This window comes from Anabrus simplex, chromosome 2, assembly GCF_040414725.1.
Source record: "Anabrus simplex isolate iqAnaSimp1 chromosome 2, ASM4041472v1, whole genome shotgun sequence".
Taxonomy (NCBI): domain Eukaryota; kingdom Metazoa; phylum Arthropoda; class Insecta; order Orthoptera; family Tettigoniidae; genus Anabrus; species Anabrus simplex.
In genome coordinates, this window is record NC_090266.1 from 89,586,148 (window position 1) to 89,603,384 (window position 17,237).

A 17,237-nucleotide genomic window follows, 5' to 3' on the forward strand; every position below is an offset into this window, starting at 1 on the left:
AATAAGGACAACTTTGTAATTGACACCAAAAATATATTTTCATCCCTGAGGGAAGTAAGCGATACGCAAGGTACCGGTATCCGTATAGGAAGCAGTCAAACGTATAGCGCAAAATCCGTTATGAGAAGCGGCAAAGTTAGGCCAAATATCCCACACAGTGCACCGGCGTAAGTATCGAACGTTCTTATATTTGGTGATAGCCAGGCGAGGGGAATTGCGGAGAAAATGGTCAATGAAGATATTGCAGCATCGGCAGTCATCTATCCTGGGGCCCCAATGAAGAAGGTATTGGAAAACACGGAGCAGGCGGCAAGAAATTTCGGAAGTCGTGATGCAGTAGTGATCACCGGCGGGACGAACGACGTAGCTCACAACGACGCTAAGAATGTTATTTCTGAACTTAAATGTACAAGAGGTTAGCTGACTCACACTAACATCTTTGTAGTGAACGTGCCCCACAGGCATGATTTGATTAGATACTCGTGTGTGAACATTGAAGTGGACAAAGTTAATACAGATATGGTTAAAATTTGTAAACATTTTCGTAATACACAGGTAATTGATAGCAGCAGTTTCGAAAGACACTGTTACACAAAGCATGGCCTTCATCTAAACAATTCAGGTAAACGAAAGCTAGCAAATATTGTTCTAGATTTTATTAATCATAAGATAAGTACTGTAAAAAAGGCAACTCCCTTGAGTTATAATACTGACCAGGAAAACTAGTAGAAAGAGCCAGCTGTACTTCAAGCTGGCTCAGCCAACTAGTAATTGAAACTCAGGAAAGTAAGGAATTTCAAGTTACCCAATTGCAACAGTCAATTTTTAGGGAGGAAGGGGGTCTGAGATTGCTCTTGGTAAACTGTCAGAGTGTAGTAAATAAACAATTCAAATTCGATACATTGATGGAATCTTATGAGACTGATGTGGTGATAGGAGTGGAATCGTGGTTGAGAGAAGGGGTGGGTAATAGAGAAGTATTTCCAGAAGGGTACACAGTCTATCGTAGAGACCGAGGAGTTAAAAAGGGAGGGGGGTGTTTATTCTGGTGAAGGAAACATATTGTTCACATGAATGGTTTACCGATGAAAGGGATGAAATATTAGGGATAAAATTAATTTGTGATAATATGAAGGAGGTGGGAATTATTGGAACATACAGGCCAGGAAGAGAGGAAAGAGACATGGAAATATTTGAGAAAATAATAGATTATACTCATAAAAACAATAATAATGATGTGGTAATAATTGGGGGAGATCTAAACTTGCCTGAGGTTGAATGGAATGGAGCTGCAAGTGAAGCCCATGAACAGAAACTGGCAAATAAGTTAATTTGGGAGGGAGGATTTACACAAGTAGTACAAGAACCAACTCGTCTCAATAACTTGCTAGATGCATTCTTGGTTAAACCATGGGAAATTGTTGATAAAACTGAGGTAATTGAAGGAATAGATGACCATAAGGCTGTAATAATGGATGTAGGACTGGTACCAAAAAGGCTTAATAAGAGGGTCACACAAGACAAGAAATTGTACAGAAAAACTAAAGTTGATGAATTTGGGACTTACCTTAAATCACAGTTCAGTTGTTGGATAAGTGAAGGGAGTAATGTGGATACACTTTGGGCTAAATTCAAAGGAATCGTTTGGGAAGGTGAGAAGAGATTTGTACCTGTTAAGAAGGGTAAATTGATCTCAGACCCTGTTTATTATACAAGGGAAATAAGAAAATTAAAAAGAATATGTAGAATAGTAAACAGGAAAATCAAAGAAGGAAGGGAGAGTAGAGAAAGTAGAAAACAGCTAATGAGGGAACTGAATAGAGTAAAAAAGGAAGCAAAAGAGAATTATATGAATGGCATTCTTCAAGAGCCTAATGACCACAAAGGGAAATGGAAAAAGCTGTATTCATATATCAGGAATCAAAAAGGAAATGGAATCCAAATTCCTACAATGGTGGGAGAAGGGGGTGAACACTATTTAAAAGATACTGAAAGCAAACCTCTTTAGTAGGGAATTTAGAGAATCAGTAGATGATTGTCAGGAGTAGTACACCGAAACAGAAGTTACAGAGGGACAGACACAGAGGGAAACAAGAAGCTTCTCGTTCACAAATGAAGATATTTTCAGAGAAATCCAACTGCTTCAGCAAGGAAAAGCAGCAGGAAGTGATCAAATTACTGGGGAGGTGATGAAGACAATGGGGTGGTACATTTAAGATTTCTCTTTGACTATGTCATAAATAATAGTGTAATACCAAAGAAATGGAAGGAATCTATAATAATACCAATTTATAAAGGAAATGGTGATAAAAGTAAACCAGAGAACTACAGACCAATCAGCCTGACCAGTATAGTTTGTAAAATACTGGAGAGTTTAATAGCAAAGTACATCAGAGGGATATGTGATGATAACCATTGGTTCATGAGGAGCCAGTATGGATTTAGAAATAAATTTTCTTGTGAGGCACAATTGGTGGGATTTCAGCAGGACATATCAGATCATTTGGATTCAGGAGGCCAGTTAGATTGCACAGCCATAGATCTTTCAAAAGCCTTTGATAGAGTGGAGCATGGAATATTATTAAAGGAATTGGAGGGAATAGGATTGGACGTAAGGGTTACACGTTGGATAAAAGCATTTCTAAATTCAAGGGATCAGAAAGTCAAAGTAGGAAATATTGTATGACGGGAAGAGAAAGTTTGGAAGGGAATTGCACAGGGTAGTATAATCGGTCCGTTACTTTTCTTAATATACGTAAATGATTTAGGGAACAATATAACATCAAAAATAAGATTGTATGCAGATGACATAATTGTTTACAGGGAAATAAATACCATTGAGGATTGTTCAGAATTACAAAGGGACCTTGAGTGTATCCAACAATGGGTTGAAGAGAATAACATGAAAGTTATTGGAGGCAAATCAACTGTTACAACATTTACAAACAAGAGTTTTAAAACTGAATTTGAATATACTTTGGATGGGGTAGTTATCCCAAAAGATGGCAAGTGCAAATACTTAGGTGTAAGATTTGAAAGTAATTTGCATTGGAAGGGTCATGTGGATGACATTGTTGGGAAAGCATACAGATCGTTACATGTCATAATGAGGCTACTTAAAGGATGCAACAAAGAATTAAAAGAGAAAAGTTACTTAAGTATGGTTCGTCCATTATTGGAATATGCAAACAGTGTTTGGGATCCTCACCAAGAATACCTAATAAAAGATATAGATAGTGTGCAGAGGAAAGCAGCAAGGTTTGTAACAGGGGATTTCAGGAGAAAGAGTAGTGTATCAGAAATGTTAAAGAAACTAGGGTGGGAAACTTTAAGTAAGAGAAGGGAGAAAACTAGACTTATAGGTTTATATAGAGCCTATACAGGAGAAGAAGCATGGGGAGATATCCGTGAGAGGATTCAGTTGGAAAATAATTCTATCGGCAGGACTGACCACAAGTATAAAATTAGAAGGAATTTCAGCAGAAGCGATTGGGGTAAATTTTCATTCATTGGGAAGGGTGTGAAGGAGTGGAACAGTTTACCAGGGGTAGTGTTTGATCCTTTCCCAAAATCTGTACAGATATTCAAAGAGAGAATAAACAGCAACAGAGAAAATATATGAAATGTTGGAGGGCATTCGACCAGTGCAGGTTAATGTAAATAAATAATGTGTGTGAATAAATTAATTCCATCCCCTGGTCTAAGGAGTTTGGACAGCCAAAGTAGGGGACTGCCTGTAGGGGTGAAGTACAGTGGGGACTTCGAGGGCCCTGGGACCGCTACGGTAGCTGTGAAAGCCCTTCAGGAACTCTGAAAAGTGGTGGTAAAAGGGGCTCTGGTTAAGACGCAGCAGGTCGTTATGCTACTTAGGTTCCAGAATGGGTAAAGAAAAGAAAAAGTAAATAAATGCAATGTCAATTTTAATCTTATACCAGTTGTACAGTATCATTTGAAGTAATTCCACATACTGTACGTCAGATGACTATATTTGTAAGTAGTACAGGAGTTATTATAAGTAGAATTTTGTAAACAATGTAAATTAATTAAGGATGAGCTGTGTGTTTAATAGAAAAAATTTGTTAGCGTAAATTATATAATATTGTATTATAGGAAAATTTTATTCTCTTGTTAATTTAATATTTAGTGCTTGACAATAATGTATTTTAGTGTACCATTTGCCACCGAGGTAAACACATCATTTGCAAATAAAGAGATTTTGATTTTTTTTAATTGTGCGCTTTAATTAAATTAGGTGTTATTTTCTTTAATGACCTGTTTAATGGGGAATATTAATATTCCAAACATAACCTTGGCAATATTCACTATTGTTCTTAACTCTTTATTTATTTCTCAGTCAGTAAACGTCTTTTATTATTTCAGAAATGCCTAGAAAATACAAGCCCAAAGGGCAAAGACAATACGAGAAGTATACTCCCGAGAAAATGTCTTCTGCACTACAAGATTTGGAAAGGGGACTGTCCTACAAAAAGTGTAGTGAAAAGTTTGATATACCAGTTGGTGTTCTCCATCGTCATTTTGGATGTTTGAGAAAAGGCCAGGTAGTTAGAAATCAAGGAGGGCAGACTGTTTTATCTCCTGAAATTGAAGAACATATCATATCCAGATTAGTGACATGTTCAATGTGGGGTTATCCTTTGGATGTAACTGATTTGCGCTTGACAGTTAAAGCTTATCTTGAGAGGAAAGGAGTAACTGAAAAGAAATTTAAGAACAACTTGCCGGGAATTGAATTTGCTAAAAACTTCTTAGCGCGTCACAAAGAGCTAATATCTGAAAGAATGTGCCAGGACATTAAAAGATCTACAGCTGAGGTTTCTTCGGCCATAGTCAATGAGTATTTTGACCACCTTAAGGAAAGTATTGCTGACGTTCCACCGACTCACATTATCAACTATGATGAAACCAATCTAACAGATGACCCTGGACGGAACAAACTAATCATGAAACGAGGCACTAAATATCCCGAGCGAATCTTAAATTTCAGCAAAGCATCAACTTCCCTTATGTTTGCATACACTGGTGCAGGGCAGGTTCTCCCTCCTTATGTCGTTTACAAATCACTTCATCTGTACGACACCTGGACAGTTGGTGGTCCTGCAGGAACACGATATAATAGGAGCCAATCAGGTTGGTTTGATGCTACATGTTTTGAAGACTGGTTGAAATCAGTTGTAATACCATTTGTGAGGCATCTTCTTGGGAGAAAAGTCCTAATTGGAGACAACTTGTCACGTCATTTGAGTGTCGATCGTATTAGGATGTGTGAGAAATATGAGATTGTTTTCCTTCCAAAAAATTCTACTCATCTCACACAGCCACTTGACGCCGCCTTCTTCCACCCACTGAAGGTATCCTGGCGGAAAATTCTACTAGAATGGAAGAAAAAGGAAGGGCGCTCAGCAACTTGTGTCCCAAAGGCGGTGTTCCCTCGTCTTCTCAACAAACTCATGGGTGTTATAAAGGATAACCAGGAGAAGAATATAAAATCTGGCTTTGAGAAATGTGGCATCATTCCTCTTAATCGTGGGAAAGTGCTAGAACGCCTTCCAAACACTAATACTATCAATGATAACGCCCATGCCGACATTCAGGTAGCTGATGATTCAATCCTGTCTGTTCTTAATGAACTGCGCTACAATGACCAGCCAAAAACACCCGTTCGACGGCGGAAACTTAATGTTGACCCGGGTAAGAGTGTGAAGGGAACAGACATTCATTCTAACGATGATGACACTTCTGTAAGCAGTGGTGAAGGTACTGATACGGGCAATGCCATAAAGAGTGAAAGAAAGGCATGCAAGAGACCATTAATTACTGATACCAATAGAAGGGAACCATCCAGGTGTGACAAACGAATCAGAAATGTTGGTGAAGTTTGCGTAAATGGAGAATAGCTCGCTGGTGTTTACAGGAAACGAGACATTCAGTCTGGTGATTGGGTTGTTGTAGATTTTTCACTTCAAGTGACAGCTAAACAAACATCCTCCAAACGGACTTTGTTTATTGGAAGTGTTGTTGTCATTGTTTCTGCAGATGAAGTAAATGTAAAGTTCACTAAACACCTCCCAACGAAAATTGATAGTGGTAAGATGTTCAAATGGCCTGAGATGGATGACATTTGCACGCTGAATTTGGGAGCTATAATTGGTGTTGTGGATTCCCCCACAGCTGAAAGAAGAGGGCTGTTAAAATTCCATTCTGTTGACTTCAATCAATCTTTTAGGTGACTTCAACACCTAATTGGGCCAGGACCAAAAGTTAAATACACCAGAGGTGAACATTCAGTGTTCACCAGAACCAACCAAATGGAGAACGCTTCATCGACACCTGCAAGCAGATGGATCTTAAAATTACGGCAATGAACAACAAAAAAGAATTCTCATAATGATCTGGCACTCACGCAATTAACTAATCAGTGAATGTCAGATAGAACGTGTTGATTCGGAACATTATCTAACAAATGTTTAAATGCGGTTTGTGCCTAAGTCTAATCACAGATCCCAAACGCAAAATTTACGTAGATATTGGGCCAAAGAACAAATGATATATCAAAATGACATTCATGATTACAATAAAGAGGTTTGAGTCTCTAGAATCACATAAGTGAGAAGACATTTCAGAAAAGGTTCAAGATGCTGCTACCCTAACAATAAATTTTGCGAGAAAAAGGAAACACGCATGGTGGACTGAACAATGTGATTGGGCTCTCTAAAAACGGTCTCAAGACCGGAATTGAAGAATTCCTCATCCAATGTAATCTGACTGCTAAAGTGATCCACACAGCAAAATGCACTTATGGAAATGCCCGGCTTGACACCATTGAAGAAACTTTCAGGAGAACATTACTCGTGATTTTCCATAGCTTAATGGTTAGCACTGTTAACAGCCCTTCTCGGGGACCCGGCTTCTATTCACGGTACTTCCATAAATGTAAGAATGGCAGGAGGGCTTATGTGTGGTTAAAATAGCACGTGCAGCTCATCTCCGTTGGGGGTGTGCCTGAAAAGATCTGCACCATCTCAGGACGAGGACACGAATTTAATTTAAACTAATGATTTTTACCGTATTTTCACATCTGAACTTACCAGCTACCAAGCTCCTTAACTATATTTTCAGAATGAAATACTTGGCATGTAGTGCATCGGAGACGAAGCTCTGAAATATTAAGCTAAAAGCCACTACCGGTACACCAGCCGTATATGCTGAGGAATCCTTATCCCTCACTCATCACAGTGAGATGGAGAGGATCTAAATGAAAGGGAGGAAATTCCCAAGAAAGATCCTTGGCTCGTGTCAAAACCTGAGGTCAAATGCAGAGCTGTACTCCGAATTTGAAAAGCTCTAACTTGTTATAAGGAAGCTATGTCTTCTGTTTTACGATCATCTGTCTGATTGTCTGACACCAGAATATCTCAAATTCTTGATCATCTCATGACTTCGAAATGTACCACTCGATGGGGAATTGCAGTGAAGAAGGATCTGGCCAGAGTCTCCAAAACAGAAAGAAAAAGAATCAAAGTCACCATTAATTTCTGATGCATAGCTGAAGGGAATATACACATTGTGTAATGTTTTAATGGAGTTTATGTAGCAGTGGTGTTCCTTTGTATATATTCTAATGCAGTCTTGCCCAAGTTCACTCATATGAGTTACGACTAGAGGCCTTTGGAGTACAGATCTGTATTTTACCTCAGGTTTTGACATGAGCCAAGGATCTTAACTGTATTCTTGGCCTAATAGCAGTGGCGGCTGTTGCAGAAAATCAGTTGTGTGCTTTAACCCATCCCCCTTCCAGAAAATAAACGTATTTAGAAACATATGCGGTTTTCAAGAGGCTCTCCACTGAGATTTTCATACTGAACAAATACGCAAAGAACCCCAACACATATACACATTCCTCATATAAAACCAATTAAACACACAATAACACCTGCAGTGACATAATACTCACGAACTCAGAAACACTTGGTGTGAACGCGAAAATATAGAAGTACTCAGTGTTACCAAAATCACTGATATAAATCCAACAAAGTTGTAATGCAAAATTGTATGTTATGTCGTTATAGCGAAATTTATAAAGTAGACATTTTGTAATTAAAGAAATCGCAACTTCATGTCCTTATTTTGACAACGTAAAACATACAATTTTTATGGTTCATCAATTTAGGCACGGAATAGACACGTTGGGAGTATTAAAGGACCTAGCGGGAACAGCTGATAGCTTCCTCTACAGTATTCCGTTTTCCCATTAGCTTTGAGCGATCCGCTCTTAAATACTACCGCTAAGTCAAGAGGGTGCAACCTGCAACGTTCTCATTTCGGTCTAAATGCAAGTGTGACTAGTGCTCATACATGTAGTCTGTGGTCGAAGGAAGAATCGCTGTGAAATGATGTCCTGGCTGTTTCCACAACACAACGGAAAAGTTGGGCAGCGTGAACAAAAGGCAGAGTTTCTGCTTTCTGGCAAAAAGCTTAGAAATTCTCGTTGAGCTGTGATCTGCACATCGCCCGGTGTGGAGCGCACTAGTTACCTGGTCGTGGGGGAGTTGAATGATTTCCTGTTCTTTGGCCGACGTCTTTTTTAATTCACTGTATTGATTGTAGATAATACTGCTATTGATTCTTTCACGGGAGGTACTTACAGACATGATACGGTATAGTCTTTTGGGCTTATGCCGTGTCAAGGAAATAAGGTGAAATTCTGTACGTTTCGCAGAGAACTGTGCTCTGAGTCATCAGAAGAAAATCTCGACTGTCCACGAGAAAGGCGTCTTAAACTATGACTCTTTTAAATTTAGACGTTATAATAGAAGTAACGACCAGGTAACTAGTCGTGCGCTCCACACCGGGTGTTGTGCAGATCACAGCTCAACGAGAATTTCTAAGCTTTTTGCCAGAAAGCAGAAACTCTGCCTTTAACGCATACGTGCCCAACTTTTCCGTTGTGTTATGGAAACAGCCAAGACATAACTTCACAGCGATTCTTCTATTATAACGTCTAAATTTAAAAGTGTCATTGTTTAAGAAGCCTTTCTCGTGGACAGTCGAGATTTTCTTCTGATAACGCAGAGCACAGTTCTCTGCGAAACGTAAAGAATTTCACCTTATTTTCTTGACATGGCGTAAGCCCGAAAACCTATACAGTATAATGTCTGTAGATAATATTATTAAAGTAATTTATTTTTCAAGTAGACAATGTGCTGCAGAACTTCAGCACATATGGTACTGCCAGCGCTGCCTAATAGTACCATTATCTCTTCCAACGCCTATAGTAACTTAAACAAAACTCTGTAACGGTTATCGAGGAGCCACCTTGCCAGACCAGAAAAAATGATGAATGTAATTGTTAAAAGGAATAGAAACACAGGTCGTACACAGGAGGTGGAAAGGATTCCAGCTGGTTAACATAAGTAATGGCAAGGAACAAGCAAGTGGTAGTCAAGTCATATAAATGAAGAAATAGATCTAAGAAGAACTGGCAATGATGAGGAGAAAGCCAATCTGTCTGAAGATAGAAGTACTTGGTCTTTTGTGTTTTCATGTTGTCCTTGTCTCTTCTTTCCATTGCTCCCTCTTCCCATACTGACTTGTCATTGTGTTCATCTTACTATGTGCTCCTTGTTCCTATATTTTCATGTATGATATCTTATTCTATCATATGCAGAGGAGTAGAAATTTGTTTAAACTTTAGAATTTCCTTTGTATTTAGAATTACTGGAAAGGAGATTGCTGGCCGCGATAGTTAATGCGTCAAGTCTTAAATGGTCTGGCACCATGGTTAGCCGGTTCATGTCCTGTTGGTGTGAAATTTTTCGCCACCGGTACGCTGCTTGGCAGAGAAGGAGATTTGGTAATATACAATTTCTAATCACTAGCTTGCGGGCCAAAAGCCTGGATTCAAATCCAGAGTTCTCTTCAGGTTTCATATGGAGAGATGGCTTAAGACGCTCTTGATGGTTATACGTCTGTCTGATGGGAACATTAAGCCTTGAGTAGTCCACTTGGTGTTATTCAACAGGAGTAGACTATGTCCCAACACCGAGTTTAACCTTCGCCCTACTTCTTCACAATTTCACATCCAGATTCACAGGTCACCCATGGGGGTCAAATAGCAAGACCTCCATCAGGTGAGCCAAAAATGTCCTCGGACTCCACCAGCACTGAAAGCCACACACTAAATAAATAATTAAAAAATCTAATCATGCACATTTAGTTGGCAGAAATTGACTGTTTTCATACTGACCAATCTACACAATTATTATAACCATTTGCTAGTATCCAGAGTAACCATCTATGTGTGTTATACTGACGCTGGCTGGTGCTGACAGTTATCCACGTGTATCTGGAGCCATGCTGTCTGCTGTGCATGCCACAATATTCGAAGGATGACAGGCGAGCCAGACAGTGAACATGATGACGGGGGTGTCCCACACACACTCAACTGGAATGAGATCGGGGCTGTTTGGGGACCAGAGAAAAATGTTTAAATCTTGAGAGTGCTCTTTTGGCCATGTGCAGACACTTCTAGCTGCGTGGTATGGCACATTATCGTGCTGGGAGATTCCATTCTTCCGATGGAGGACAATCGTCATGTATGAGTGTGTGTAGTCACCAAGGATGGAATCATAACCAAATGGATCAAGAGTGCCTTCCACATGGATCATGAGACCTAGAAAATACCGCGAGACTATTCCCCAAATCATGACATTGTCCCCACTTTCTTCTCTTCGTCCGGCGATGGTTGCAGGGTGTAAGACATTTCTCACTGTACCTGTAGTCCATCCATTGTATGCAGCTGAAAATATGACTCTTCGGAGGAGGTTACCCCGTCTTCAATCATCAGCGGTCCAGTTGCCATACTGTCGAGTAAATTCCTGTAGTTTTTACTGATGCACCTGTATAGATATTAGTGCACAATCCATATTCTTCGCTGAACTGTTATGAAAGGAACGTTTCTGGATGCCCACTGGTTCATTTAGGTGGTGAGCTGTTCCACTGTAAATTGTCGGTTGCCTTCGTGCTCCGTTATAGTCTACTTTCACCTCGGATATCAATAGCGCATTGAGGCCCGTAGTATAAGAACGGTTATTTCCAGTGGTACCATTCGCCCAAACACGATATACCATTACTACAGAGGTGCATAAATGTCGCTGTTTCTTACATGCTGTCCCCCACTTAGCCCGAGACGATAATAATTTATTTTTTCAACTCAGTTAAATCGCTTCCCCTTACTCATGACAACAGGTAGAATGCTATTCGTTTTACGTCACACAGACACAGGAAAGGTTTAGGAGTGGGAATTAATCAGCCGTGGCCTTAATTAATGTACATCCCCAGCATTTGCCTGTTGTGAAAATGGGAAACCACGGAAAACTATCTTCTGAGCTGACGACAATGGGGTTCAAGCCCTCTATCTCCCGATTGCAAGCTGATAGCCGCGCTACCTAATGCGCATGGCCACTTGCTTAGTGGCAGTAGAAAGTGTAATGTAAACAGCCGGCCTGTTGGTTGCATTACATACCCGCTTCACCAGCCCATGTCATGAGCCACATGCCCACTGCAGATTGCTCTTCTAGTGGGTGGTCTTAATAATGTGATTGTCTGTGCATGTATAATGTGGTGACATTCAACAGATACCATGTAGTTATTGTACTGTATTGACTTCTTCTTCTTCCTGGCCAGCTCTTGGGGTCGGCACTTTATATCAGTCTGGTCCAGTTTTATGTGGAGTGATATATTCACTATTGTGTGCTCCTGTAGTGGTTGGTAGTGTTGTGTCTAGATGAAGAGACATATATTAGGGCAAAGACCAACAACCCGCCTCTGAGCTAGAGGAATGAACCACATGCAGTTAAATTTGTTGATTCGGCCAAAATCGAACCCAGAGTCCTCTGAACCAAATGCCATTGCGTTGACTATTTGACCAAGGAACCAAATTAAACATTTTCTCCCGGTTATCCCAGTTGTATCTAGGGTAACTGGGACCAACCAGGCTCATTTTGGTGTTGGCCCTAGTTTCAGACCAAATGCACTTCGTGACACTACATGAATTTTGAGGTGAGTATTCCAACGCAAGCTCAACCGGGATTTAACCCTCAGCCATCAAGGTAGGACGCCAGCAGCTAAGCCACTGTGATAATACTCCTTCCTACCTACGCGCTCTGTGCTGTATTCTCTTACTTGAATTGTTTCCTTGTAACTCCTTACGAAAGACCGTAGGGCTACAACAGAGGGATGCCAACCTTCCGTCCACAAGTAGGGCTTTGATTTCACCCCACCTCTTTTCCTGATGATGACCCTCCACTTCTACCACCTGCCGCAATGCATACTTTCCAGTCTTTGGAAAAAATCGGGAGATTGGGAAATATTTGCTTTTGGTGTCATGCTAAGCCAAAAAATCACACCAGCAAATGGAACAAAATAGGAAGCTCTCCTTAATTCACTAATGCATGGAAACTGTTCCAAAAATTATTTGAGAAAGAGAGAATTATATTTCTTCACCATAAAACGAAACCTTGAATGAACACACCATGCCGTATTGCAATGATGACTAATTCTATCTCTACTACTGTTTCTGGCTCTGTCACACGAACGAACGCTTAATACCACCGCATTAACAAACACCAATCGAACTTATTCAACCCACACTGATCAAAACCCTGAACTCCACGGAACTCCACTCCCATGCAAGGGAGTAAAAGAACACCAGATGTAGAATTTTCATGTTAAAGCAACTATAGAAAACAGGACTTCAGGCTACACGGTGGCCAGAAATAGACGCACATTCTGCCACGCATAGTAGTCAATAAGAGCAGGACATTAACTACTCATAGCAACCAATAAGAGAAGGACATTTAGCTACTTCCAGTGAATAGTATGAGATGGACTTTTGCTTAGCATTCTCAGCGACCAGTGAGAGAAGGATTCCTCAGCCAATGAAGCAGCATCCTCAAAGTGGTGGAGTTTAAAATAGCGTTTTAAGTTTTTCGACCAGTGACTTAAACATGAGATTCAAAATTGCAGTACCGTATTGCCTTAAACTCAGGAGAAGCAATAAACTCATATGGAGGTTAGGATGCAATGTAAAATCTGAGTGTCTCCTGCCTAAATTGAGAGACTTGGAAGGTATTCAGCATGTTTTGCTGGGCTAGGCTTTCCTTATGGTTTCCAATCATTGGCTCCTTTGCTTAATAGGTCTAAAAGCAAACCTGTCAATCTCTACATTTGTATGTTTCGAGATATAAGCCAGAAATGGTTTCAGGTGTAGTGCATGCTCATTTTCATCAAATAATATGTACCTACAGTATATCCGAACATATATTCTAAGTCTAAGGAGATAATTAGAAACTGATGTATTTGTTCAGTGGTCTGGAAAATTGTAATTAAAATTTGGGGATTACTGTTAAATGATGAAGATTGCCATGATTGCTGTGGTAAAGAAAAGATATAAATGGTTCAGGATATGTGTTGTTTCAGTAATATACCTATTTTACGCTCTTCTATAATTTAAATCTTTCCTCTCACACTATTTAGTCATTTGGTTCTTCAATTTGACCTAAATTATCTCATTAATTCTTAAATTATTAAGCTAATTTCAGCCGCTCTTAGCATTTAAATCTGAGTCCTCACACCACTGAGTCGTATAATTCTTCAATTCAGTTGCACAATGGTCCTCCGTTGCAAAGCCTAGCTCCATTCCCTTCACACCTCGCAAAGTGATCACTGTAGTATCGTAGGTCGTTGATTTTGTGCCAGTCTTCTTCGTAATAGTTGTATTGTATTGTATTGTACTGTATTTTATTTTATTTCGTCCAACTGATCATACAGTGATATGGGACACGTCAATAATCATATTTACAGTAACAAAGGATAAAACAGTAATATACATGCCATGATAAATAAAGAGAAATATACAATGTGGTAAAGAGGCACAGATAAAAAAAAAATAGTGATACGTAAGTTAATTTTCAAGAGCTAAGTATTCTTCAATAGAATAAAATCAATGGTTAGAAACAAATTTCAATAATTCTTTCTTAAATTTTGAACATGGTTTTATCTGCTTAATGTAGTCTGATAATTTATTAAATAAATGTACTCCTGCATGACTCAAACTTGATTCATATAGCTTAGTTTTGTGTGGTTCTAGGTGCAGACTGTGTCTATTTCTAGTATTATACCTATGTACATCAGAGTTTATGGTGTAGCTGTTTACATTCTCCTTCATATATACAAGTGTATGGAAGATAAAAAGGCTACGCAATGGTAAAATAAAATAAAGTTTAAAGTATTTATTGCAGCTTGTCCTGCCGACACCGGCCATTCCTCTAATTATTTTCTTTTGTAACTTAAAGATGACTTCGCTATATCGTGAATACCCCCAGTAAATGAATCCATAGGTTAGTATGGGATGGACATACGCAAAATACATAATTTGGCAAGCCTTTAAATTAAAACTATTTTTCAAGGATATTATCATGAAATAAATTCTACTAAGCTTTTCCCCTATAAACTCTGTATGTTTTTCCCAAGTTAATGATTCATCCATCCACAAGCCAAGAAACTTTTTTGATGATGAGTACTCAATTGTGGTCTCTCCAAATGATATTTGACTAATTTCCATATTTAAATTAATCTTATGGTGAAATCTAATCACAGAAGTTTTCTGTTTACTTAAAATTAGTTTATTATCTTTAAGCCAGCTCAGGATATTACTCACTATATTGCCTGCCTTCAATTCTAACCCTTCAGAACTTTCATCAGCTACAAAAACAGTAATATCATCTGCAAACAAAGTTAATTGCACTCCTTGAATATCATCGACAATTTGGACGATATCATTAATAAAAACTAAAAATAATAATGGTCCTAAAACTGACCCCTGTGGAATACCATGATCTATGTTTCTGGCACAGGAATACACATTCTTAATGACATTTTTGCTCAAATCAGTACCGGTATATGATATTTCAACAATCTGTCTTCTATCACCTAAAAATGATTTGAACCAGTCATAGGCCATTCCCCGAACTCCATACATGTATAACTTTTCTAAAAGCAAGCTGTGGTCAATTATATCAAAAGCTTTTGTTAAGTCCAAGAAAATACCTAAATATGCACCCTTCCCATCTAGTGTGTCATATATCCGTTCAATAAGGTTAATGAATGCTGTGGTAGTTTATCTATTTTTACGAAAGCCATTCTGGCAACCAGCTAATATATTATGCTTCTCTAAGAATGATAACAATGTATCGTACATAATTATTTCCACTATTTTGGAGAATACAGAGGGGAGGCAGACAGGCCTATAGTTACCAGCATCTTCTTCACTACCCTTTTTATGTATCGGAACAACTTTGGTTACCTTGAATTTGTCTGGAAATTTACCAGTGGTTAGTGACAAATTTATCAAATAACAGAGAGGCTTGATTATGTATTGGTAACAGCATTTAATAAGGTTGTTTGAATAACCATCTAAACTTGGGTACTCCCTTGTTGCGTACAGAACAATTATTAATATCATTACTTTTTTCAATTCTAACATAGGTAATTTAAACAAAGCTACAGAATGTACATATCCATATCTCTCATGCCACAACCTAACCTGCCCAACACATTTAAATGCTACATTATTATTACATTCTTGAGCTATCATTTGGCCACAATCACTCACAGCTACAATATAATTTCTTCCTTTTATTTGTATTACATATACTGAAACCGTACAGTGTCCTGTACAGCTCATGGGAATGATATATGCCTTTCTACTCCATTAAAATTACTCCTAAAGGTCGCGTCATTGGTAGCAGTATGGGCGATGGGGATCGAGCGGCGTCCGGCCAGAACGGAACCCGCGAAAGAGCGCCTGCAAAACAAAGGGAAGACAGAGCAAGAGCCAGCCCCCACGGAAATACCCTCTCAACTTGCAGAGAGAGATAGAAGGGGACGCGATGCTGGAGTAGTCAGATACGCCCCGAGGTGTGGCTTAGCTTCCCAGAGTTCCAAACTAACATAAGGAATTTCCGGTTTTTTATGCACGTGTCACGGGTGCCAACGTTGGATTTTGGCGCGTAAAAATGGGATGATATTTTTGATCCAGACATAGGGAAATTATGTGAGACACACCATTGAATAGAGCGGAATTTTCTGCGGTTCCCAGACTAAAAATATGTAATAACTTATTCAGGGGAAGAAATGAGGTCACCAGCTGTCCAGATGTAACATATCGCTAACACATGTGAATACAAGAGCGTCACCCAAGCTAAGAGTCGCGCTCAAAAGATGACTCCACCCCCCAAAGGACGCTATGAATTAATCAAAGGCGGGAAGCAAATTACATAAAAACTGCCGATCGTAGGTCCAGCACGCCTTGCTCAAATGAAAGAGGAGACAGAGGGCTGCAAGATGCACTATTTAAATGTCTTCAATTCTTGGTATGAAAGGAGCTCTTGTTCTTAATGAACCGTAAACGTTTACGCCCCCAGGCTTCCGGCGGGCAAGATAATATAGGCCGGGCTGGCCATCACAGAGGACAGTTGTTCTTTGCGGGTCGTTGAGACGGACACTGTGTCCCGCGGTGCTCCAGTTTACAGTCCGAAACCCTTGACCGCTTACTGAAAGTGCTATTGTGTCCATCGCCTTTGTGAAGTGAACGGGAGGCCAAACGAGCCTAGGTGAATTGTCTCTGTGCTGCGTGTCAAACTAGTTAATCCGCGAGCATAATTTACAAACAAGTAGCAGAATACGGCTGAGACAGTGCCGGCCTTAATGAGTCAGTGAAATTCATAATTTGGTATCACCCAAAGTGTTACTCTGAATCAACGGGCTCGAGTTTCGTGAGCCACCCGATTCTTGCTGTGAACGCGCCCGCCGTGATTTGAAAGACCGTCTTCTTCGTGGTGTAAACTCTGGAAATAGAGGCCGTGTGACGAGTGTAAAGTGTTACCCATTTTGGATTACTGTAAGATTTCAGCTGTGAACGAGTTCCCCAGGATGTCGGACTTGTATGGACCAGGGATGAAGGACTGCACGCCCGCCGCCAACCGCGGAGCCATGCGGAACTAAAGCTCCACCATGGGTCTCCCGTGGAAGGAGAAACAACGGCCACCAAACAGATGAGTGATGTCAAAATCTAATTTCTAAGCATGTCACATAACCGGGGGATAGGATTAGCTTTCTTTGTAAATATCAAAATGTTGTAAGATAATGCATGTCCTATA